Source organism: Lactuca saligna, chromosome 2 (genome assembly GCF_052625555.1).
Source record: "Lactuca saligna cultivar CGN05327 chromosome 2, ASM5262555v1, whole genome shotgun sequence".
Taxonomy (NCBI): domain Eukaryota; kingdom Viridiplantae; phylum Streptophyta; class Magnoliopsida; order Asterales; family Asteraceae; genus Lactuca; species Lactuca saligna.
In genome coordinates this window covers 104,932,007-104,956,420 of record NC_136418.1, presented here as the reverse complement: position 1 = coordinate 104,956,420, position 24,414 = coordinate 104,932,007, and positions in this window count along the sequence as shown.

The window sequence follows — 24,414 nt, the reverse complement described above, 5'->3', positions numbered from 1 at the left end:
CTACTACTTTTCTTTGTCTAAATTTTATCTTTCTTTTTTTTATTATTTCTTTTTCAGAAAATTCAAATTTAACAAAAATATTTTATCTTTCTGTTTTTATTTCTTTTTCAGAAAATTAAAAATTAACAAAAATATTTTGTCTTTCAGCATTTATTTATCTCTAAGTAAATTTCAAAATTTCAAAAATATTTTATATTTCTAGTATATGTACTTCTTGCTCAAGTGAATACAAGTATGGCCTTATGGAACGTTCATCCAGGTATGTTTCTCTCTTATAAGAATAGTTAGACGTCCCTAGAAGCATGCTGCTGTATGTTGTCACAAGCCTCTATGACCTCGAGCATGCCTTAATGATTCGATCAATACCTATCGTTTCTTCCCAATCAGGATATTCTCTCATATTCGGTCTAGAGCTACCTTCTTTTACTCATCTGAAACATGAGTTGCTCTGCTTTGTCCCATTTATGTAGCTGAAGGTACGTTCGGTCTCTTAACCATCTCTTCAACTTCTTCACTTACATTCGCTCCCCAAAGTAACCCTTGATGCTCTTGGTCCTTACCACTGAGGCTTATGGTTGCACAACATCTGAGTTCATGATCTTAGATTCGATTACCACGTTCTGAGTGAAACCCAAAATCCAACACCTAAATAGAATTGACGGTGAGTAATTAACTCAAGCTTTTACTTGGAAATTTTCTTTATGAGTGATCTTTTATGAAACTGTCTCGTCCTAAGACATTTCTTCCCAAAGAGATCCAGTTTAATTTATTTTGAGATTTCTGTCTATATCACTCCCATCACAAAATACTTCCCTTCTACCTGTTCAACAGATCTCATCGGTCTCACAGGTAACTCTACCAACACTTAAGTTTTATGTCAAGACTTAATGTTTGGTTTGAGTTCAGCCACCTCTTAGCCATCAACAGAAGACGCCTTTCATTGTTTCTCTAAAAACAATTGATCGTATTTCTCGGGAAACCACACAAACACTTCAGGTCTCTCTTGACTCTGAAGGACGCGATTCTTGCCCGGAATCTTCTGCCTTCTGTCTTTTATTTAGACAACACGCACTTCCAAACACATTTGATTTATTTCCTTGTCTTTCACACTCTTATGCACGGAATTCTTTTCCCACATTCTAATTGCTGTTTGGCACATGGTTCTAAGTCTCAGCTGTAACCAAACAAGGGCACAAGGGATTTCAAACGGTACGAAAAAGATTTGGGCGCGTGCAAAGGATTCGTTTCAACCCCACGTGTGCTGACGTCTTCATTGAATACACCATAACTTCTAATCGCGCTTTTTCAGGCGACGTTTTGGGTTCCTCATCATCACGATTTTCTCTCTCCTGAGAACGGTATAAATAAGACGTGATCGTGTTCTTTGGCAGTTACCTCTCAAAGCATTATCTCTCTGATAAAGTTGCCCCTGTTCATCTTCTTCCAAAAACTCAACAATGGCGACTTCTTCTTCCGCTCACGATCAATCTGCTTCTTCTTCTTTTCTTGCAATCAAACCAAATCAGAACATGATCATAGAGTTGTCTCCATTCGTCTATGACTCATATATGCTCTACGTGGTGGAATGCCTCAAATATTCCCCATTGGTATTGGCATTAACGCAGGTGGAGGCAGTTCCTATGTCCCTGCTATCTCAAGTCTACTCCACCGCTAGCTACGACAGAAACAAAGACCGTATCTACTTCTCTATTCACGACAAGAAGACTTCCGTTTCCAAACCACGGTTTTGCTCTCTTCTAGGGCTTGTCGTGGATGCTTCTGTCATTTCACCAGACTTCATCACAACCGCCCAGATCTTTAAGATGATGTACGAGATGGGGTATACAGATGTTCTAACATCTGTTGGCAAAGTAAAGAAATCATGTCTTCCATCTCAGTGGAATGGATTGCTTACCCTTTTAATTAAGGGTTTAGCGGAGCGATATGGTGGTTCCGACACCACCAGCAAAGGATTTCTTACAATGCTGTACGGGCTTTACAACGGAATCAATCTTGACTATGGGTCGATTCTCTGGTCTCAAGTGGTTCAGAGTCTCAACTCTACCGCAAGGCACTCAGAAATTTCATGCGCCAGGTTTTGGACCCTCATCACCAGGAGAGCCATTGATTCTCTTGACATCCCTGTCATGAAGGATGTTCTTATGGCTTCAATTGCCACATACCACACCAAGAAAATCATTCTCTCAGATCCAAGTAAGTTCCTCCACTATGGACTAATCCCTGAGTCCATGTACAGATGCGTCACGCCCCACAACAAGATTATGGCGGACTACAGCTCCAGAACCCCCCTGCCTCCTAGGGTTCTTTCCGAGGAACAACGTGCAGCTCTTGAGGCTCTGGATCAGCCTGCTAACCGGGGCAAAAGAGTGAGCAAAAAGGAGAAGGCTGAGATGAAGGAACAAGCACCCCAAACGGAGAAAAAGAAAAGGTCCTCCAAACGCAAATCCGAGGCAGAGGAACCTTCTCAGCCCAGAACGAAAAAGGTCAAGAAGATGGCTAAAAGAGCCAAAGGATCTCCTTCTAAATCAAAACAGAATGCACCATCCGAAACAGAAGATGTTGATCCTCAACCCGAAACTACACCCGTTTCGTCTCCACAAAACTCACCTACCCCACCAGCCGTTAATCCTAAACCCGAAACTACACCCGTTTCGTCTCCACAAAACTCACCTACCCCACCTAAATCTCCCCAAATTACCAAATCTCCTTCTCCTCCTTCTTCCCCAAAATTTCCAACCCCAACCCAATCACCCAAACAGAACATCTCAAGTTCTGTTCCAACATCAATTTCCCAAACCACAACCGAAACCACTATTCCTTTCACCATTTCTCAACCTTTATCTTCTATCTCCCAACCTATTATCACAGAATCTATCACCATAACCACAACCCAACCACCAGTAACGGTCAACGTATCTGATACGGGGGCTGCTTCTGTGGTTGAAACCCCGGTCATCAATCTTCAATCCTCCCCTTCTCCATCTTCCAACTCCGGTGCTACCCTAGGGGGTGATGATGAAGAATTTGATTCCATCTATTACAGCCCTTACCGGATCCCTACCGACACCGATACAGATACCCCTGTGTCAAGTCAGCAACTTCAAGAGATTCACGCAAAACTCGACAGTCTGCTGGCTGACAGTAAAGCATATGGGGGTGCTGTGCTGAAGGCTTTTATCGAGTCAGCGATCCAGACTTACACCGAAGCCTTGGATCGCTCTACTGACGCTGTAGAGAATTCAGCGGCCTCATGCTCCAAAGCCACTAAGGAAGTTTCTGAGGTTGTTCATACAACTCAGATCTTTCTTGATTCTCTCAAGGCTCATGCTGACTCAAATGCTTCCAAATTTCAAGCGTCAGTAGACTCGTTCACAGTCACCCTTCAGGGAGAAACCAGGAAATTTGAGGCTCTGCGTGCTGACCTCAAAACTGAATCCACTTCAATTCTCAAATCTTTGGATTCATGTTTTGCCTCTTTGGCAGCCGAGAGCACCCTGAAGGAAGAAGTTATCAAGCACCAGGCAACTATTGACTTACAGAAAGTTCAACTGGCCCAGGCACAACAAGAAATCACTTTGCTTCAAACTCAACGGGCAGTTCTTCAGAGTTGCGCTGGTGACGTTAAAAATCTGTTAACCGGTGTTCTTGACTCCCATGATCCCTTCCTAACCCTCACTATTCGTCAGCATCTCCAGGCGAAACTCCTTCCGGCAATCACTATCCTAAGTGAAATGAAGGGTGTCTCGGAGAAGCCTGTTCTTCCGAGACAAGGGGGAGAGGAAGGTATGTCCAAACAAGAACCGAAGGGTAATGTAGCTTCGGGTTCTGGTAAACATGTCCAAGTTGAGAGCGAATCAGAATCAGATGAAACCATTACTGAAGCTCTTCAACGCAAGAAACGGGACAGAGAGCTTGATGAAACATTGAAGATAGCTCGTGAGGCAGAAGCCAGAGAAAGGAAAATCCGGGAGGATGAGGAGGCAATTCAAGCTAAAAAGACTCTGTTCCCAGATTGGGACAGAGACACACTCATCACTCAAGCAATTGAGTTTCCTTCTATTTATTGGTTGGAACCGATTGCATCTTTTGAGTGTGAAAACTCCAAAGACTCGCAGTTCGACATGCCCATTACGCGTAAAGCCTTCACTTTTCACTGTTTTGATGTCACTGCAAACGTCCCTCATCCGAACCCGAAGGTTGACAGGGAGCTTATCGATTTCTATCTGAAACTCGGTCAACCTCAGTACTTGACTTGGAGTGCCCAGAAAATTATTAGAGTCAAGGTACTGAAACCAACCCAGGCTGGGAAATTTGTAAACGTCAATTTCAAAATCAACAGAGGAACTGCCAACTCCGAACATCTTATTTCTCTGGCAGATCTTCCCAGTCTGAACCCCCACGATTGGATCTTGCTATACAACATTCTTCTCTCCAACCAGAGAGAATATGAACCAATTCTTTCTCATCTTAAAAGAATGTTGGCTTCCTATGTCCATGAGCTAGCCACTATGGATCAGGAAATAGCAAAGGTGATGAATAAGAAACCGACAGTCAAGCCCACTTCCAAAACCGGAGATGTCCATAAAATGAAGTTGGGGCAGATTGATTCTTCCAATCTGACAGTTATGTTCACAAGGGGGGATAAGCACAAATTTCTGTTTGCGTTGGTAGACAAGCATCTGTTCTCTACAGAGTGTCTGGAGCACATCATCAATATCATTCACCGATGCAAACAGAACACAACAGCAGATAAGAAGAACTTTACAGATATGCTTCGTTGGTATATTACCTTCAGGCATCATATTCTGGCTTTGATACCGAAAATTTTTCAAACGGTAAAGAAGCCATCTGCTTTGAAGACAGAGTGAACATCTCGCCCCAAATTGACGCAAAGGGGGAGATTGTTGGGCTTAGAAGATTGCGTCTTTTGGGCTCGTTTGTTTATAATTCTTTGTATTGCGGTTTGGGCCTGTCCAACCGTGTGTCTTTTATGCTTTGTATATAAGCTTATGCTTGCATGCATATTAGGTTAAGGTTTTAGAGATCTGAGAATACAATTTTTCTAGACGACTAAAGGTTTCTTTAATCATACTTGTAACCTTCCAATCCTCTACAGTTGATGTTCTTAATCGAGATCTTCTGAGGATTTTGTTTTAATCATTCAACACGTTTGATTCATTCTTGTTCCATAATTTTACTGTGTTTATATCGTCATTGTTTTCATAACTTGTTCAAGATCTTATCGATCTTCTAAGATTAAAAGATTATTTAATCTCATCAAAATGTTAAAGCGGTAAACAAGAACGGAGCAGTGTGTACGATCAGCCAGCGCCCGAACGGTAAAGATCCCCAGAATACCTTACAATGTTATGTTATGCACTGAATTATGAATTGTTATACATGCTAGAAGACTAGGTATACATGATAGGACTAGAACGGCCTGTTTTGTGATGCCTTAGTCTAGGGAGATTGCTTATATGAGATATTTGGTAGCGTGCAAGTAGATAGTGCATACTAGAGGTAGAGTACTCATTATTCGAGGTTTGGGGAGGAAGATTTGGGACGAATACTGATACGGTGTGGTTGGTAGTATTGGGCCCGTACTACCGAAGACACCGGGTCGGTGGAAGACCCAAGTAAGAATCCCTGGATACCGGAGACTGAGTAGGGTTGCGTTATCGAGTACAAATGTACTTGATGGAGTCTCTGATAATTTTATGTTGTATTTCAGAGACATCATGGTTACGACACGCCACGGAGCGAGTTCGAGCAGTATGAGTGACGAGGAGATTCGTCAGATGATTCAGGAAGAGGTAGCTGCGGCGGTTCGGGCTGAGATCCCGGAGATGTTTGGGTCCATTAAGACCACCCTGATGGAGGAGTTTGAGGAGCGGTACGCCGCACTGACTGAAGCTGCAGTCGCTGTCGCTACCGCAGCAGTGACCGCTGCTAGACCGCAAGGGGGCGATTCGTTGCTATTCCGGGAATTCAGCAACACGAAACCCCCTGAGTTCGATGGGATGCAGGATCCGATTGTTGCGATGAGGTGGATCGCCGATATAGAGGGGTGCTTCTACACTTGTTCATGCCCGGAGCACCTGAAGGTACGGTTCGCTTTGAACCAGCTCCGACTGGGAGCGAAGGATTGGTGGAAGTTCGTGACGGCGAACTTCACTCAGGCGGAGATTTCAGCGGTGACATGGGAGAGGTTTACTGAGATGTTCAGGGACGAGTACGTTCCCCCAGTGAAGAGGGAACGATTGACCCAGGAGTTCTTGACCCTTAAGCAGGGTACTGATTCCGTTGCGGTGGTTACGCGGAAGTTTCATGAGAGGGCGATGTTCTGCCCTGAGATGGTATCTACGGAGCAGTCACGGATGAGTCGGTATTTGGGCGTTCTGAGGAGGGATATCCGGGAGTTTGTGTCAAACTCCACCTATCGTACTTTCGCTGAGCTTCAGGCGAACGCCAGGAAGCGCGAGATTGAGTTGGAGACTCAGGTGAGGGAGGAGGCCGAGTCTCGGCAGGTGGATCGGCGACCGGCTCAGTCTCAGCCGACAGCCAAGCGGATCAAGTCCGCTGATTCGAGGATGGGAGGTCCGAAGGGCCGTACTTGCGCGAAGTGCGGCAAGAGTCACGAGGGGGTGTGCCGAGCTGGTGGTTGCTACAAGTGTGGCAAGGAGGGACACATTGCCAGGGATTGCCCTAAGGGGTTTATGGTTTGCTTTCACTGCAACCAGACAGGCCATCGGAAGGCCGAGTGTCCGCAGCTTCGTCAGGGAGCTACACCTACTACCAGGACTACTGAGACCCGACCGGTGAAGGTCGAGGCCCCGAGGGCTCGCGGAAGAGCTTTTCAGCTGACTGCGGAGGAGGTCCGCGCTGCGCCCGATGTTGTGGCAGGTATGTTATCATTCACGTATTTACTTAAAGGTCGAAATGTTATGCTTATGTTAATGTATGTGTAGGTACTTTTCTTGTGAACTCTATGCCTGCCCTAGTGTTATTTGATTCGGGTGCGAGTAGATCTTTTGTATCGTTAGCTTTTAGTCAGCATATCGGCATTAGTCGTGAGCCGTTAAGTCGGCCTTTGAGTGTTTCTATTGCGGCCGAGAGGGTGATTTGTGCTACGGAGGTTCTTCGGGGATGTGTGCTAGAGATCTTCGGGGTCGCGTTTCCGATTGACCTAATTCCTATTGCGATAGGGGATGTCTGTGTCATCGTAGGCATGGACTGGTTGAGCTGATTCAGCGCCGTCATTGACTGCGAGCGTCAGCTGGTGACTATACGAGACCCTAGTGGGGGAGTTCTTACGGTATACGGCGAGGGTACTCGTTCGGGATCAGCTTTTTGTTCGGCCGCTAGGGCGAGGCAATGCCTACAGCAGGGATGTAACAGTTTTGTGGCGTATGTGATGGATACGCGGAAGACTTCCGAGAGACCGAAGACAGTGGAGGAGGTTCCAGTGGTGCGCGAGTTTCCAGATGTTTTTCCCGAGGATTTGCCGGGAGTACCTCCTGCGAGACAAGTAGAGTTTGGTATCGATCTAGTTCCAGGGGCTGCGCCTATTGCGAAGGTGCCTTATCGTCTTGCACCTCCAGAGATGCAAGAGTTGTCCTCGCAACTCCAGGAGTTGTTGGGAAAGGGATTTATTCGGCCGAGTAGCTCGCCGTGGGGAGCACCGATTCTGTTCGTCAAGAAGAAGGATGGTTCACACCGGATGTGTATCGATTACCGGGAGCTGAACAAGGTGACGGTCAAGAACCGCTATCCGTTACCGAGGATCGATGATCTATTCGATCAGTTGCAAGGGGCATCTTGGTTTTCCAAGATCGATTTGAGATCAGGGTACCATCAGGTAAGAGTGCGGGATGAGGATGTCCAGAAGACAGCATTTAGGATGCGGTATGGGCATTACGAGTTCGTGGTGATGCCTTTTGGGCTCACCAATGCCCCAGCAGTGTTCATGGACCTCATGAACAGGGTATGCAGGCCGATGCTGGATCGGTCTGTGATTGTATTTATCGACGACATCCGGGTGTATTCGCGGTCTAGAGAGCAGCACGAGGGACATTTGAGGGAGGTCCTTGAGGTACTGAGGTCGGAGAAGCTATATGCGAAATTCTCCAAATGTGACTTCTGGTTGCGGGAGGTCCAATTTCTGGGACATGTTGTTAATCAGGCAGGGATATTGGTTGATCCGGCCAAGGTGGAAGCAGTGATGAGTTGGGAGGCACCGAAGTCACCTTCCGAGATCAGGAGTTTCCTTGGGTTGGCGGGGTACTATCGGAGGTTTATTAGGGACTTCTCCAAGATCGCGGCACCGCTCACCAGATTGACCCGGAAGGGTGTTACATTCTCATGGGGATCCGAGCAGCAGACTTCCTTCGAGGCACTTCGTTAGAGATTGTGCGAAGCCCCGGTATTAGCTCTCCCGGAAGGGATGGAAGACTTTGTCGTATATTGCGACGCATCGATTTCGGGACTGGGTGCAGTGTTGATGCAGAGGGGTCATGTGATAGCTTATGCATCGAGGCAGCTGAAGCCTCACGAGGCGAGGTATCCCACGCATGACTTAGAGTTGGGGGCAGTAGTGTTCGCTCTCAAAATTTGGCGTCACTACCTGTACGGGGTTCGTTGTACTATATACACGGACCATAAAAGTTTGAAGTATTTGATGGATCAATCCAACCTAAATATGCGTCAGAGGAGATGGTTAGACGTGGTTAAGGATTATGACTGTGAGATCCTATACCACCCAGGCAAGGCTAATGTGGTAGCCGATGCATTGAGTCGTAGGGCAGAGAGCACTTCGTTGCGGGACGTATGTTTGAGATTGACGGTGATGACTCCGGTATTAGATGCTATTCGTGGGGCACAGGCCGAGGTTGTGAAATCCGAGATGCAGAAGAAGGAGCGGGTCGTCGGGTTAATTTCAGAGTTCGTTAAGGATGGACGGGGACTTCTGACATTTTAGGGTCGGATTTGGGTACCATTCGTGGGCGGTACGCATGTTACTTTGATGGAGGAGGCTCACAGATCGAAATTCTCGATCCATCTCGGTGCTACGAAGATGTATTTGGATTTGAGAAAGGAGTATTGGTGGCCTTGCATGAAGAGAGACGTCGCTTGGTTCGTTGAGAGGTGTTTGACCTGCCGTAGGGTTAAGGCCGAGCACCAGAGACCGCATGGTAAGTTGCAGCCCTTGGAGATTCCTAAGTGGAAGTGGGAACAGATCACGATGGATTTCATCACCAAATTGCCGAGAACTGCCAGAGGAGTCGATGCAATTTGGGTGATTGTGGATAGGTTGACAAAGAGTGCACACTTCCTTGCCATTAGCGAAAGTTCATCAGCAGAGAAGTTGGCAGAGTTATACGTGAGAGAGATAGTATCTCGACATGGAGTGCCGATCTCGATTGTTTCAGACCGCGATGTACGTTTCACTTCCAGGTTCTGGAAGAAATTCCATGAGGAGTTGGGTACTAAACTGCATTTTAGTACCGCATATCATCCCCAGACCGACGGTCAGAGTGAGCGGACGATTCAGACATTGGAAGACATGCTTAGAGCGTGTGTCTTAGACTTCGGGGGTAGCTGGGATGCGCATTTGCCTTTGGCTGAGTTCTCCTACAAAAACAGCCATCATTCGAGCATTGTTATGCCACCTTTTGAGTTGTTGTATGGTAGGAGGTGTCGGACTCCCATTTGTTAGGGAGAAGTGGGACAGAGAGTGATGGGCAGTACAGAGATCATACTTCAGACGACCGAACAGATTCAGCAGGTGAGGCAGAGGTTATTGACTGCCCAGAGCCAACAGAAGAGTTACGCAGACAGACGCCGGTCCGAGCTCGAATTCCAGGTTGGCGACTTCGTTCTCCTAAAGGTTTCTCCTTGGAAAGGAGTGATTCGGTTCAGAAAGAGGGGCAAGTTGGGGCCCCGGTTCATAGGTCCTTTTCGGGTAATTGCAAGGGTAGGTCGGGTAGCTTATCGGTTGGAGTTGCCAGCGGAGCTGGGTCAGATTCACAATACCTTTCACGTATCACAGTTGAGGAAGTGTATAGCCGATGAATCGGCAGTGGTTCCGTTAGAGGATATTCAGGTGAATGCGAGCCTGAATTACGCCGAGAGACCAGTAGCTATCAGGGATCGGAAGATCAAGGTTTTGCGGAACAAGGAGATACCTTTGGTGTTGGTTCAGTGGCAACATCGGAAAGGATCGGAGATGACTTGGGAGCCGGAGAGTGAAATGCGGGAGCAACATCCGGAGTTATTCGCAGAGTGAGACTTCGAGGGCGAAGTCTAGTTCTAGTGGGGGAGAGTTGTAACAGCCCGGAATTTCAGGTATTGCTTTAAACTATTTTGGGGCATATTTAGGAGGGGACTCGGCGAGTTGGTGCCTGACTCGCCGAGTAGGACCACGGTCTTGGACACAGATTCGCGACTGGACTCGACGAGTCCATTAGGGACTCGGCGAGTCGACACTGTTCAGCTGAACCCTAGCCGTTTTGATTCTGGATCGTATATAATGTCTTTAGGGTCGTCATGTCTCGTCTTTTGGCCGATTGAAGATAACCTAAACGTCTGTGGGCATCTGGAGCAAGGGTGAAGACTAGTGGAAGCTTGAAGAGGTTGTTAGGCAAGAAGAGGCAAGGTTGTGGTCAAAGGAGGATCAAGGGGATTGAGCTCTGAAGGTTGGGGATGCACGGAACATGTTTTCCAGGTAATCCTCGGATCATTTCTGTAGTTTTGGTGTTGTACACGAATCTAGGGTTTAGGAAACCCATTTAATGATTAGATAGATTATAGTGTTGTTACAAGTGTTTAAATCCCAGTAATAGTATGTGTAAAGGTCCAGGAAGTCCCATATCTATATATTACGGAACCATGCGAATTACAGGAGGCAGTTGATTGACTGCATGGCGTGGACTCGCCGAGTCCAATGATCAGACTCGGCGAGTAGCTTGAAGATCCGCTTGGACTCGCCGAGTTTTTCATTAGACTCGGTGAGTAGCTTGAAGATTCACTAGAACTCGCCGAGTTGTTCTTCAGACTCGGCGAGTAGTTTGAAGACTTACTGGGACTCGTCGAGTCGTTCTTTAGACTCGGCGAGTGGAGTCGGGGTGGCCCCGCAATTCTTTCACAAGGACCTCGTCGAGTCAAGGGGGGGTACTCGACGGGTAGAAAGGGGAATAACAGGGAAGTTAGGGAGGACGTCTAGACTCGCCGAGTCGCTTTTGCACTCGACGAGTCCGACCAAGTTGACCGTTGACCTGTATGTAATTTCGTAAGGTCAGTGTCTTGTTTGATAAGATCATTAATAAAGGTATGTGGTATTATAGGGAGTCTACAGATTAGCGGATCGAGTGCGAGTAGCTCCAAGGGTTTATAGCTTGCATACTGCGAGGTGAGTTTCCTCACTATACTTCACCCGGAAGGGTTTGACTGTGTGACCGGAAGGTCGTATGTGATATATGTGATTTATGCTATAACTAGAAAGGTAGATGCTATACATGTTATGTATGTTTACACGGGCCGGAAGGCGATATGTTATGTGATAGAAGGAACAGGTATGATGTATGGTATATGTGCTATGTGTGTTATGTTATATGTGTTATGTGTTGTAAATGTTATGGGCCGGAAGGCAATATACTATGGGCCGGAAGGCAATATAATACGGGCCGGAAGGCGATATGTTATGGGCCGGAAGGCGATTAAGTTACGGGCCGGAAGGCAATGTTATGTGGACCGGAAGGTCAGGGCCTGGAAAGGCGTATGTGTGTAAGTCGTATACTGGGGAACTCACTAAGCATTTATGCTTACAAGTTGTATTTATGTGTTTCAGGTACTAGTGATGACCGTGGGAAGGCACCGGCGTGACGCGTACACACTGCCATTGTTGGAGACCTTGGGGATTCGTTATTTGTATTTTTGAAATGAACTTGGAGTAAATACTTTTGTTGAATAATATTGTTCTATTTTAAATGAAAAATTTATTTGAAAATTTGAGCTGTTACACTGAAAAGAAACACAAGATACTCTATCACACTGGTGATCTCTTCTTATGAATACAGCTTAACACATGTTAACTAAAAACATTCGGTTGTCACCATTCAGTTTCAATTAGTATAGTCCCCATCTTCCCGATTTAAAGACAACAAAAGGACCCTTCACCTAACCCACAGAATATTGGAACCTTTTGCCTCCCATAAACGCGTCCAGGATGGATCTTCGTGTCAGCTCTCGCTGTGAAACTGCAAAACATGCACCAGAGGAGTGTTATACTTCCCGAAACCTTATCACAAGTATTTACAGGACACCTTCGGGAATGTCACGCATGCAGCAGACAAGGTTCAAGAACAGAAGCTTGGGACAAATATGGTTATTCTACCACTACTACGTGTATACGCGAGGATAATATATAATTAAGATTCTACGGACATTGGATGTGTGCTTCCGCCCTATTTCCTGTTCCATGTCTGGTTGTGGATTTGGGGTAGAGTCATCCATCCAACTGTCTTGCCAACCTTAAGTACATATGAATTATATGCGCAAGTTAATGATAGATGGACCAGGTACGAGTCCTGCCATGAACTTCGGGCCAAGGTTGCCCAGGAGGACGAGTGAACGTCCTACCATCCGAAAAAGGTCTAGTCGCGTAAACCAAACCCACATGCTTCCTACTGAGCTACAAGAACTGTCAGGTCAAACCTGTCGAACTACTCAACAATGAAATTGAGGAACCAAGCTTCTCACCCTGGAGGGCTCCGGTCTTATTCTTCAAATAGAAAGACAAATTGCTCGTAGGTCCATCGACCTCAGAGGCCCCGACAATATCCCTAATAGAAACCCTTACTATCTGCCTTGCATAGACGAATAAGCCGACCAACCTCAAGGAAAAAGGTACCCTTCAGGAATTGGACCTGAGATCCGAATATCACCAGTTGTGAGTATTGGAGAAGGATGTTCGAGGACAATCCTCCAAATTCGATGCGGACACTGTAAGTCCATAGTGATACATCTCGGAAAGGACCAACCCGCTCGCAATATTCATGAACTTAATGAATAAGATATGCCATTCTTACTAGGATCAATTCATCATTGTCATTGTAAATGATTTTCTCTTCTACCCTCGTAGTAAGAAGGAAACCAAGGAGAGCAGCTACAACAAACCGCAGAAACAATACGATCAGAGAAACCTTACCTGAAGTTCTCTAGATACGGGTTTTGGAATTGAAGAGTCAAATTCCTAAGACACACTATTAATTGATGTGGAAATTCTTGTGGACCCTTTCTATTAATCAAAACCGTTGAGAAATTGTCAGCACCAAAGGCGTCGATGGGAACACGCTGAAATTCTGGGTGTTGCTGACCTATCATCTTAGTTCCTTTAGAACTTCTCCAAAATTGCGGAACCCCCTTACGACTTTGACCCTGAAGGGAGCAACCCTTTTCTGGGAAGAGAAACAAGAGGGAGAAACCTTTAGAACTCTAGAGTAAGAGACCAAATTCCTTTGGACGCCTCACTCTGGGAAGGCTTAGTACGCTTCAGAAAGCGTGGAAAGCTAAAACCCAAGATAATCAGGCCCTTCGGGATTCTTGTCAGAATCAGCCCTGCAACTCGCAGCTTCAATCTACCCCCGCGATCTTGGTAAAGTACATTCTACCCGACACGTCTCGAACTTGCAAAAGTATCTATCCGATGAGACTCTTGTAATCCCCCTCGACGAGATCGAGTTCTACAAGGGCCTCACCTTCATGGAAGAATCGTAATGACCATGGACCGAGAGGTCAAGTTTACAAAGCAACGCCGCTTCCCATTAGTGAAAATTCACTGGAATACTAACCAAGGACCTGGAGTTACTTGGGAGCGCGACAATCAGTTTATTTGGAAGTATCCCCACTTTTTGGCTCGATTGTTCATGCCTACTCCTTGCCTAAATTCAAATTTCGGGACGAAATTCCCTCTAACGGGGGTATGATGTGACAACCGTCAATGTCCGGTCAAGTCAAAGTCAACTAAAGTCAACAAGTCAAACCGTTCGACTCAATTTGCCCATGGGTACTACACTTTACATTATGTAATTTCTAAACAACTCGTTATTCTTATGAGAGATCATAAATCGAAAAGTACGTACATCTAGATCTCCTTAACCTAAAAATGTGGTCAGTAACGAACCAAACCGATAAAACAATGTTGCATACTCATCGGGAGTGTGTACGATCCTTAAAACAAGGCCTAACGGGGTTTACGGACCTCGCATTTCGAAGCCAGACACTCACAAATGTCACACACAAAACCTCCCTCAATCGTTTTCACTCTATCTCTCTTTATCAAGAATCTCTCCTAAATCTCCCCACGAATGTCAAATCTCTCCCAAATATCTATTTGTATGAGAAATCTCTCCAAGAACGACAAATCTCTCCCAAATCTCTCCTTGTATGTGAAATCTCTCAAAGTATGTGAAATCTCTCCCAAATATCTCTCCATATGATAAATCTCTCCAAGGCTGAAAAATCTCTCCCAAAATCTCTCTCAAAATCCCTTTCGATTTATTTTGATCATTTGAGCCATCCCAACCCTTAAACTTGTCAAAAATCGCTTAAAACAAGGTTAGAACGGGTATAATAGCCCAAAGGACCCAGAACCTCCCCCTAGGGCCGAAGCCTCTTAGCGGTCGGACCCTCTTGAGTTGGAACCGCAGCGTGCGAGCCGCAAAAGGCAAGCCGCAGCAGCGAGCAATAACCCGATCGCAACCAACGAGCCACAGCCACGCCCGCATCAGGACCCTCGGACCGCAACTCTTTCTCCTCGGACCGCAGCTCCTTCTCCTCGGACCGCACCCAAGCGATGTAAGGCACTCCGGTTTTGACTGCTGATGACCGAGACTCTGGACCTAGACATCGGATTTTTGGCAAATTCTCCATTTTAAGCCCGTTTTTAATTATTTTAAAGCGGGATTTTCTCCAGAAATCATATTTTAACATATAAGACCCTAAGTAATTATAATTTGGGCATATTTTCATGAAAATATTTATTTGAGAATAAAATATTTTAAGTGAGATCTTGAGGTGGACTGTGGATCTTGCCATAATATTTGACACAAACCACCACCCCATGCCCATACCTTTGACCAATCCTTGTACTCCTCCCTACTCCTAGTCACCTCAAGGCCTTACCCCACTCATTTTTCCCAGCAAACTCACGTCCAAAGGAGCTGGAGAGCACTCTTATCTCTCTTCATTTCCCTCACTTCACTCATATTTCCTCATTTTCATCCAAAGATCAAACACATCTTTTCTCTCTTTTTCTCTCATACAATTTCGAGATTTCCAAGTCATTTTTCAAGCTTTCCATATTCATTTAGTAAGTATCATCACTGTCCTTATGAATATTACATTCCTTTTATTCAAATCATTGATTCCTTACATAACCTCCATCATTATTGTGTTAGATTCTTGAATCTTCAAAGCAATTATTCAAGTGTTCTTGAGTTGAACACTTCACTTCTTCAACATTCACTCATTGAAATCATATAAGGTGAGTTCATACCCCTGTACAGGTTTTCTCAAGTTTTTAGGGGGAATACAAGTTAAAACACCAAGAACATAACTAAATTCTTCTAACAGCTTTCATCAGAAAAGTTGGACTCCATTCACGGACTGTTTTGGGCACCTTAAACATTTTTGTTTTCAAAAATGATTTAGGTACAAGTAGTTAAAGTTCTTAGCTTTAAAATTACTACTTGCACATCTACATACGGTTTTTCCATAATTTATGGTGATTTTTACAAAACTGCCTATCATTTCAAACACCAATCCGGACCAGTCTGTGATTATGGACTTTTTCATCCAAGTTGGAGGTCATTAAAAATCATGATAAAAATTATGAGTAAACTAGACACATTTTGGGAACTCTCAGAATTTACAGATTTAATTTTCGACTTCGTATGATTTTTCTATGATTTTCTAAAACAGCGCAGAAAGGTTAATAATTAGTTAACAACTTATAACTTTCATAACACTTTGTATTATGTTGAGCAAAGTGTATAACAATAAGTTCTAAATATTGAATGTGTTTCCTTGTTAGTTTATCATCATAAACTGAAACCTATTCATTCATGATAGGATTATTCATTCATTTAGAACACGTATATTAAGCTATAATAAGCATAGTTTATGGATTCATAACACTAATGCGTTTTCATAAAAGAATTCTTATACATTACAAACGTTTTGGATAAACTATAATAGGTATGGTTTATGTTTCCATTAACACAAAAAACACATTTTGGAAGGTTTTATTCCCACAGAAAAAGGTTTTACACTCACGCACACCACACGTAAACTTGTTAAACTAAATTTTGAGACAATCTCTTTCCGTACGTCCGAGTGCGGGATCTAAATTCCTTGTAGTTATAATCAGAGTCTCCTAGAGGGAGAACGTGATAGTTGTGTATAGATCTATATTGGGTTTGACACCCCACACCTGAGCTGCATGCAACAGCTAGACCGACAGGTCTGTGGTGACAAGTGTCATTTCAGTTTCGCGATGCCTGAGAAGCACCATGGCAGGTTCATTCAGTCATAGTATGCTTATAACAGCTCACATAGGGATTTAACAACATAAAGTTTACGGGGATTTTCGTAAATCAAAAGGGGTTTTATGTCGATTTAAAATCACTTTTTATATCAATAATTACAGATATTATTGCATATTTTCAGTCTTGGTATTTAAGACTACACATCATTCATTACAGGACTTTTCTCAAATCAGAAAGGGTTTTACGCCAATTTAAAACCACTTTTATATCTTTAAGTATGACAAATACTTGTTCATTCTCGGTCCCAACATTTAGGACCACATAACTTTTGTAAGGAAAATTATTGGATTTTTCTTGGTAACACATCGCACATTACAAAGAACAGTTTCCAAACTCTTTATCTAAAAAGCTTATGAACTCACCAACCTTTGTGTTGACACTTTTTCAAACAACTTGTATTCTCAGGAATTCAGTGAAATAGGAAATCCACAGTGTTTTGAGGATGGGATGTTAAATTGTTAAACAATTCATTTTGTCATCATAATGTAATTGATTTGAATCATGTAAACATATACTTGGGTGTAACTTTTTCAATTATATTTATGATGGTTGTATTTAATTTGAGCACTATTATACTCGTTGTTGTGATACTATACATGAAGTTTCCGCCATCCTTGGTTTGGGGGTGTGAGAATAAGCCCTAGGCTATCAGTCACAAACTCAGATACTTGTCCAATCACCCGCTCCTTCTTACTATTCTCCGACCCCATACCCTCGGTCTGAGCCTCTCGGATGGCATCCAACACCAGAGTCATCACAATCATCCTCATACACATACCTCGGATCGGCTCACTCTCTGCCCTCCGACTCAGGGCATCAGCTACCACATTTGCCTTGCCCGGCTGATACAGGATCTCACAATCATAATCCTTTACCACATCCAACCATCTCCTATGCCACAAGTTCAAGTTGGGTTGATCCATCATATACTTCAAAATCTTGTGGTCCGTGAATATGGTACACCGAACCCCATACAGATAGTGGTGCTAGATCTTAAGGGCGAACATTACTGCTCCCAACTCCAGATCATGAGTGGGATACCTCACCTTATAAGGCTTCAGCTGCCTTGATGCATACGCTTTCACATGCCCTCTCTGCATAAGCACTACGCCTAACCCAGATATCGATGCATCGCAATTAACCACAAAATCATCAACTCCCTCTGGAAGGAATAACACCGGGGCTTCGCACAACTTTTGGTGAAGAGTCTTAAACGAGGTCTACTGCTCTAGACCCCATGATAATGAAACATCCTTCCTGGTCAACCTAGTGAGTGGCACTTCAATCTTGGAGAAATCCTGAATGAATCTCCGATAATAACCGGCCAACCCAGAAATCTCCTGATCTAGGTAGTGGACTTTGGCACTTCCCAACTCATCACTACCTTAATCTTGGCTGGATCAACCAATATCCCATTCTAATTAACGAGATGCCCTAGGAACTGGACCTCCCGTAACCAGAAATCACACTTGGAGAATTTGGCATAAAGCCTATTCGATCTCAACACCTTAAGAACCTCTCTCAAATGCTCCTCATGCTGCTCCCGGGATCTAGAATACACCAGAATGTCATCAATGAACACGATCACTGATCGATCTAGCATCAGCCTACATACTCTGTTCATGAGATCCATGAATGCTATTGGCGCATTGGTGAGCCCGAAAGGCATCACCACGAACTCATAGTGCCCATAATGCGTCATGAACGCCGTCTTCTGGATATCCTCATCACGCACCTCCATATGATGATATCCGGACCTCACATCAATCTTGGAGAACCAAGATGCCCCTGGAACTGATCAAGTAAGTCATCAATCCTCAGCAACATAATGGTTCTTAACCGTTACTTTCTTCAACTCCCGGTAATCAATACACATCCGGTGTGAACCATCCTTCTTCTTAACGAATAGGATCAATGCTCCCCAAGACGAGCTGCTCGGACGAATAAACCCCTTCCCCAACAGGTCCTACAGCTGTGAGGATAACTCCTACATCTCCGGCGGTGCTAAACGATAAGGCGCTTAGCGATAGGCGCGGCCCCGGGAATCAAATTGATGCGAAACTCCACCTACCTCTCAGAAAGCACACCCGACAACTCCTTGGGAAATACGTCTGGGAACTCTCGCACTATCGGGACATTGCCAAGTAAACTTGGCCACCCAGAGGCCTCCCATGCATCCATCACATAGGCTACGAATCCCTCGCAGCCCCGCTGCAAACTCTGCCTCGCCCTGGCAACCAAACAGAATGCTGACCCACTACAAGTCCCCTCACCATAAACTATCAGCACTCCCCAACTAGGATCTCGGATCATCACCAGCTGCTGCTCGCAGTCTATTACTGCCCCAAATCGGCTCAACTAATCCACACCCACGATAACACATACATCCCCCATTGCAATCGGGACCAGATCTATCGGAAACCCAACACCGAAGATCTCAAGTACAGACCCTCAAATCACATATGTGGCATACAGTGCTCGCTCGTTGGCTATAGAAACATGCAAAGGTGTACTCATCACCTCTCGTTGGATACTAATGTGCTTACTGAATGCTAATGACACAAAAGACTGACTCGCACCCGAGTCAAATAACACCAAGGCAGGTACATAATTCACAAGAAAAGTACTTATGCATAACATAATATAAACAACAGATCTTATTACATCATAAATAAATATGAACATAATACATACCAGCCACGACGTCGGGTGCTGCGCGGACCTCCTCCGCTGTCACCTGGAACGCTCTCCCTCACGCCCTTGGCACCTCGGCCTTCACCGGTCGACACTCAATAGCTCGCATAGCAGTAGGGGCAGATCCCTGCGGTGTCCCTTGTATCGTCCCCCTCAATTGCGGACACTCAGCCTTCCGATGTCCGGTCTGGTTGCAATGAAAGGAAACCATGAATCCCTTGGGGCAATCCTTGGCGATATCACCCTCCTTGCCACACTTGTAGCAAGCACCAGACCTATAAACCCCTTCATGACCATTTCTGCACTTCCCGCAAGTGTGGCCCTTCTGTCCCCCAGATCTTGAATCGGCGGGCTTTCGTCGCCTTGGCCGCCGGCTGAGATTGTGCCGGATGACGATCCCTGCTCTGAAACTCAGCCTCCTCCCTGGCTTGAGTCTCCAACTGAATCTCCCTCTTTCGGGCATTTTCCTGGAGCTCAGCAAATGCCCGGTATGATGAGTTCGCCGTCAACTCACAAAGGTCTCTCCTTAGAACGCTTAGATATCGGCTTACGTGTGCCTGCTCGATCGACACGTGCTTAGGGCAGAACATCGCCCTCTCATGAAACATTCTGGTAATCACAGTAACTGACTCCGTAACTTGCTTGAGGGTAAAGAACTCTTGAGCCAATCGTTCCCTTTCCACCGGGGGAATGTACTCGTCTCTAAACATGGTGGTGAACCTCTCCCAGGTCACCGCCGAAATCTCCGCAGAACTAAGATGCACAGTCACAAACTTCCACCAGTCCTTCGCTTCTAAGCGAAGCTGGTTTAGTGCAAACCGAACCCTCAGATGCTCTGGACATGAACAGGTGTAGAAGCGTCCCTCAATGTCAGATATCCATCTCATCGGAACAATCGGGTCCTGCATCCCATCAAACTTTGGTGGCTTCGTGTTGCTGAACTCCCAGTATAGCAACGAGTCACCCCCTGTGGCCTGTTGTCAACAACAACTGCAGTGGCCGCAAGAACAGCAGCATCAGTAAGAGTAGCGTACCGCTCATCAAAGGTATCAATCAGTGTGGTCATAATAGACCTGAACATCTCTGGAACCTCAGCTCGGATGGTAGCAACCACGTGCTCTTGAATCATCTGGCGGAGCTCCTCATCGCTCACACCTCCCTCGCTGGTCTCTGGTCTGTGGCACGTCCCAACCATGATGTCTATGAAATACAACATAAAAATATCAGGGACTCGCTTGAGTATACTCGCACTCGATAACCTAACCCTTCTTGATTCCTAGTACCCTAAGGATTCCTACTTGGGCTGCACACTGATCCAGTGTTTCCAGTAGTACGAGCCCAATACTACCTTCCACACTGCACCAGTATTCATCCCAAGTCATCCTCCAAGGATCCCAAGTCACAAGTACTCTATCTCTTTCCACACATAAACTACCCTTCGGTAGAATCTCATAGCACCTCAATGCTACTTACTCATTCTCAAACATCCCATGGCGGCAGAAATCTTCCTAGGCTAAGGCATCACAAATCAAGCCACTCTAGACCTAATATGAATACCCAGCCTACTCTAGCATGCATAATACATTTCAATATATGTATATATATATATATATATATATATATATATATATCAAAACACATAATGTAAGGGTAATTTGGGAAATCACTGTTCAGGTGCTGGCTAATCGTACACACTGTTTCCTTGCGCATCTTCCAAATTTTTTTTACTCTTTAAAAAATTTGTTTATTTTATGAAAATCTTTCTTAAATCCTCAGTTTGAGTTCAAATACACCCAAAGGTGAATCTGAATCCCTCAAACCAAGGCTCTGATACTAATTTGTAACACCGTTAAACTTCAAACAATTTTTCATTTAATTTTAATAAAAACATTTCATTTCCAAATCATCCCAAAATATATATCCAGTAATTTTCATCAAAAACACAATACAAATCCATATTCCAAGGTCTCAAAACATGTCATCCGCAAGTGTGCATGGATCATGCCGACGCTTTCCCGCTATCATCACTGGTACCTGAAACACATAACACACAAACGGTAAGCATAAAAGCTTAGTGAGTTCCCCAAAATACCACATACAACACATACGCCTTCCCAGGCGATAACTCTATAGGATCTTCCAACCCAAGTGTCTCAAGGGATTTCCATCCCATAACTCTGTTGACCTTTCGGCCCATACTCTGTTGACCTTCCGGTCCATATCATCATACTCATATCATAACATATCACATACGAAACATGCATCACATAAACATCATACACATAAGACCTTCCGGTCACACCTAGTTACCCCATCGGGTATGGCATAGTGAGAAGACTCACCTCGCTGATGTCGGATAATCACTCGAGCTTGATTCCCCGATGTATCGCCTCCTATATCATAAGTACATCTCTAATTAATACCTTCCTAACTTAGTTTGACTAACACTATTAAGTCAACACTAGTTAACCCTGGTCAACGGTCAACCTTTGACCCGACTCATCAAGTCTTGCATAGACTCGTCAAGTCCATACGTGAACTCAAGTCCTTTGAATCCTTTCTGACTCACCGAGTCACTCATCTAAATCGGCGAGTCATCCACTGATCTGAGTCACGGGACAACCCGCTCCGACTCGTCGAGTTTGCTCATGGACTCGGCGAGTTCGTTTCATGCACAACCTGAAGCAACATTTTGAGGTCAGATATATTCCTCTAATCCTTAGATATAACCTTTTCAAGCTCAATAATCATGTAAAGTCACTATCTTGATGTACATGCAACATCTATATGACCATATATGATAATTTAGCCCCAAATACCACAACCCAAGGTCATAACCTACATTGCTCTTCATAAATCTTGATGAGTGAGGCCCTTTGGACCTCTATGGATCCAGATCCAAAGCCTCATCACCAGAAAGGGACTATTTGGACATCAAATCATCCTAACAAAGGCCACAAGAAACCCTAAATCCAAATATACTTCATAAAACAGGAGTTGAGCTGAGTTAATACCTCAAGTGCGATGATCTTGGCTTCAAATCCATAGAATAGCAACCTCCTTTGCTTCCTCTTGGTTAGGACCCCCTTCTTCTTGCTAAACAACACCATAAAGGTCAAGAATAGCTTCCTTTCTCTTTGAAAATGCGCAATCACTCTAGGGTTTCTCTCTATGGACTGGTAGCTGCAAATGAAGGCGATAAGGGCCTTTAAATAGGTTCTAAACCCGAGAAATTAGGGTTTCTTTTGTCAACTCTAACTCAGCGAGTAGCTCCCGTGACTCGTCGAGTCCCCTCATTAACCACGTCATCCAGTCACGACCAGGCTCGATGAGTCTGAGCACCAAGTCATCGAGTCAACCTACATAAATAAAGAATTGCAACATAAATCAATATACATGGGAAACTGGGTGTTGCATAAAACAACTCAATCACATAAAGATACCGCTCTTGGTAAGTATAGTCAGTAAACTCACCACATTAACTAGCAAATAACAGACATGTACTCGAAAATCCGGAACTAGCCTTCGCCTGACACATTAGATAAGCATTTCTAATCAATACCCCACTATTACTCATATACACCAAAAGATTCTCTTACTTACTCACTCTAACTCTTGTAATGGGTAAAAGATCATTTTACCCCTCCACGGTCTCCATTACTTATGTTGGCAAAACCCTAAAGTCAACAAAAGTCAACTCGAGTCGATAGTCCCAATTTGAGCTGACTCGCCGAGTGCATTCATGCAACTCATCGATTCCGGTCGTTACTCAGAGGTCCTTGTGATGGTCCAGCTCGTCAAGTTAACCCTAACTCGCCGAGTAACAACATTGACAACTCATCGGGACAAACCCTAACCGACTCGTCGAGTCGGAGAGTCCATTCAGAATCTTTCCCCAATCAGACGATTTTAAGGCAGAAAACCTTCCTAAACTCTGCATCTATACTCTCAAGACTCATTTATCACGTAAGTCACAGAATTTACGTCCATGCATGGCACTTTGGGCTTCAAATGCCAAGAACAAGTTCTAATAAGGATTCTACAGACCTCACAAGGTCCAAATCTGAAGTCTAAATTTCCATATGAACTCAATACCCTCCAAGCCCTGATAATATATAGAAAAGAAGCCCTAATCTCGAAACATATGAGATCTATCCAAACAAAAGAGAAAGGTTCAAACTTTATACCTCTAACAGGAGCTCTTGGATGAATAACAATAGATCTAACAGCCTCCTCTTGCTCCTTGCTTGAAATCCTTCTCTTCTCTTCCAAAGATACACCAAAATACTGAAAGTTAGCTCACAGTCACTCTCTATAAGCTCAAGGGGTGATTAGGGTTTCTCTCAGGGAAGCATAGCCACAAATGAGGCTATAAGTACCTTTAAATAGGCCCCAAACCCATAGATTTAGGGTTTCACATCCCAGCATTTACTCGTCGATTCGACTCTCAGACTCGTCGAGTAGGTCATTAATCCCACGTGGTACATTGCAACTCTACTCGATGAGTCGGAGCACCGACTCGTCGAGTAGCTCACTAGTCCTCAAAATAGATAAATAAATAAATAAACAATATACCTGGAAGTTCGGATGTTAAAATTCTCCCCCACTAGAATCGGAATTCTCCCTCGAAGTCATGATCTGAAAAGAACTCTGGATACTTCTCTCGCATCTCGGACTCCGCCTCCCACGTCAACTCGGACCCACTTCGATGTTGCCACTGGACCAAAACCAGGGGTACCTCTTTGTTCCTTAGAACCTTCACCTTTCGATCCATGATTGCAATCGGTCTCTCAATGTAATTCTGGCTCGCATCTACCTGAATGTCTTCTAGTGGTACAATTACCATCTCATTGGCTACACACTTCCTCAACTGAGACACATGGAAGGTGTTATGAATCTGACTAAACTGCATACGTAGCTCCAAATGATACGCTAGCCTACCCACTCTGGTGGTCACTCTGAAAGGACCGATTTATCGGGGCCCCATCTTGCCCCGTTTCCTGAATCGGATCACCCCTTTCCAAGGGGACACCTTCTAGAGTACAAAATCTCTGACTTGGAACTCCAGCTTGAATCGTCGCCTATCTGCATAACT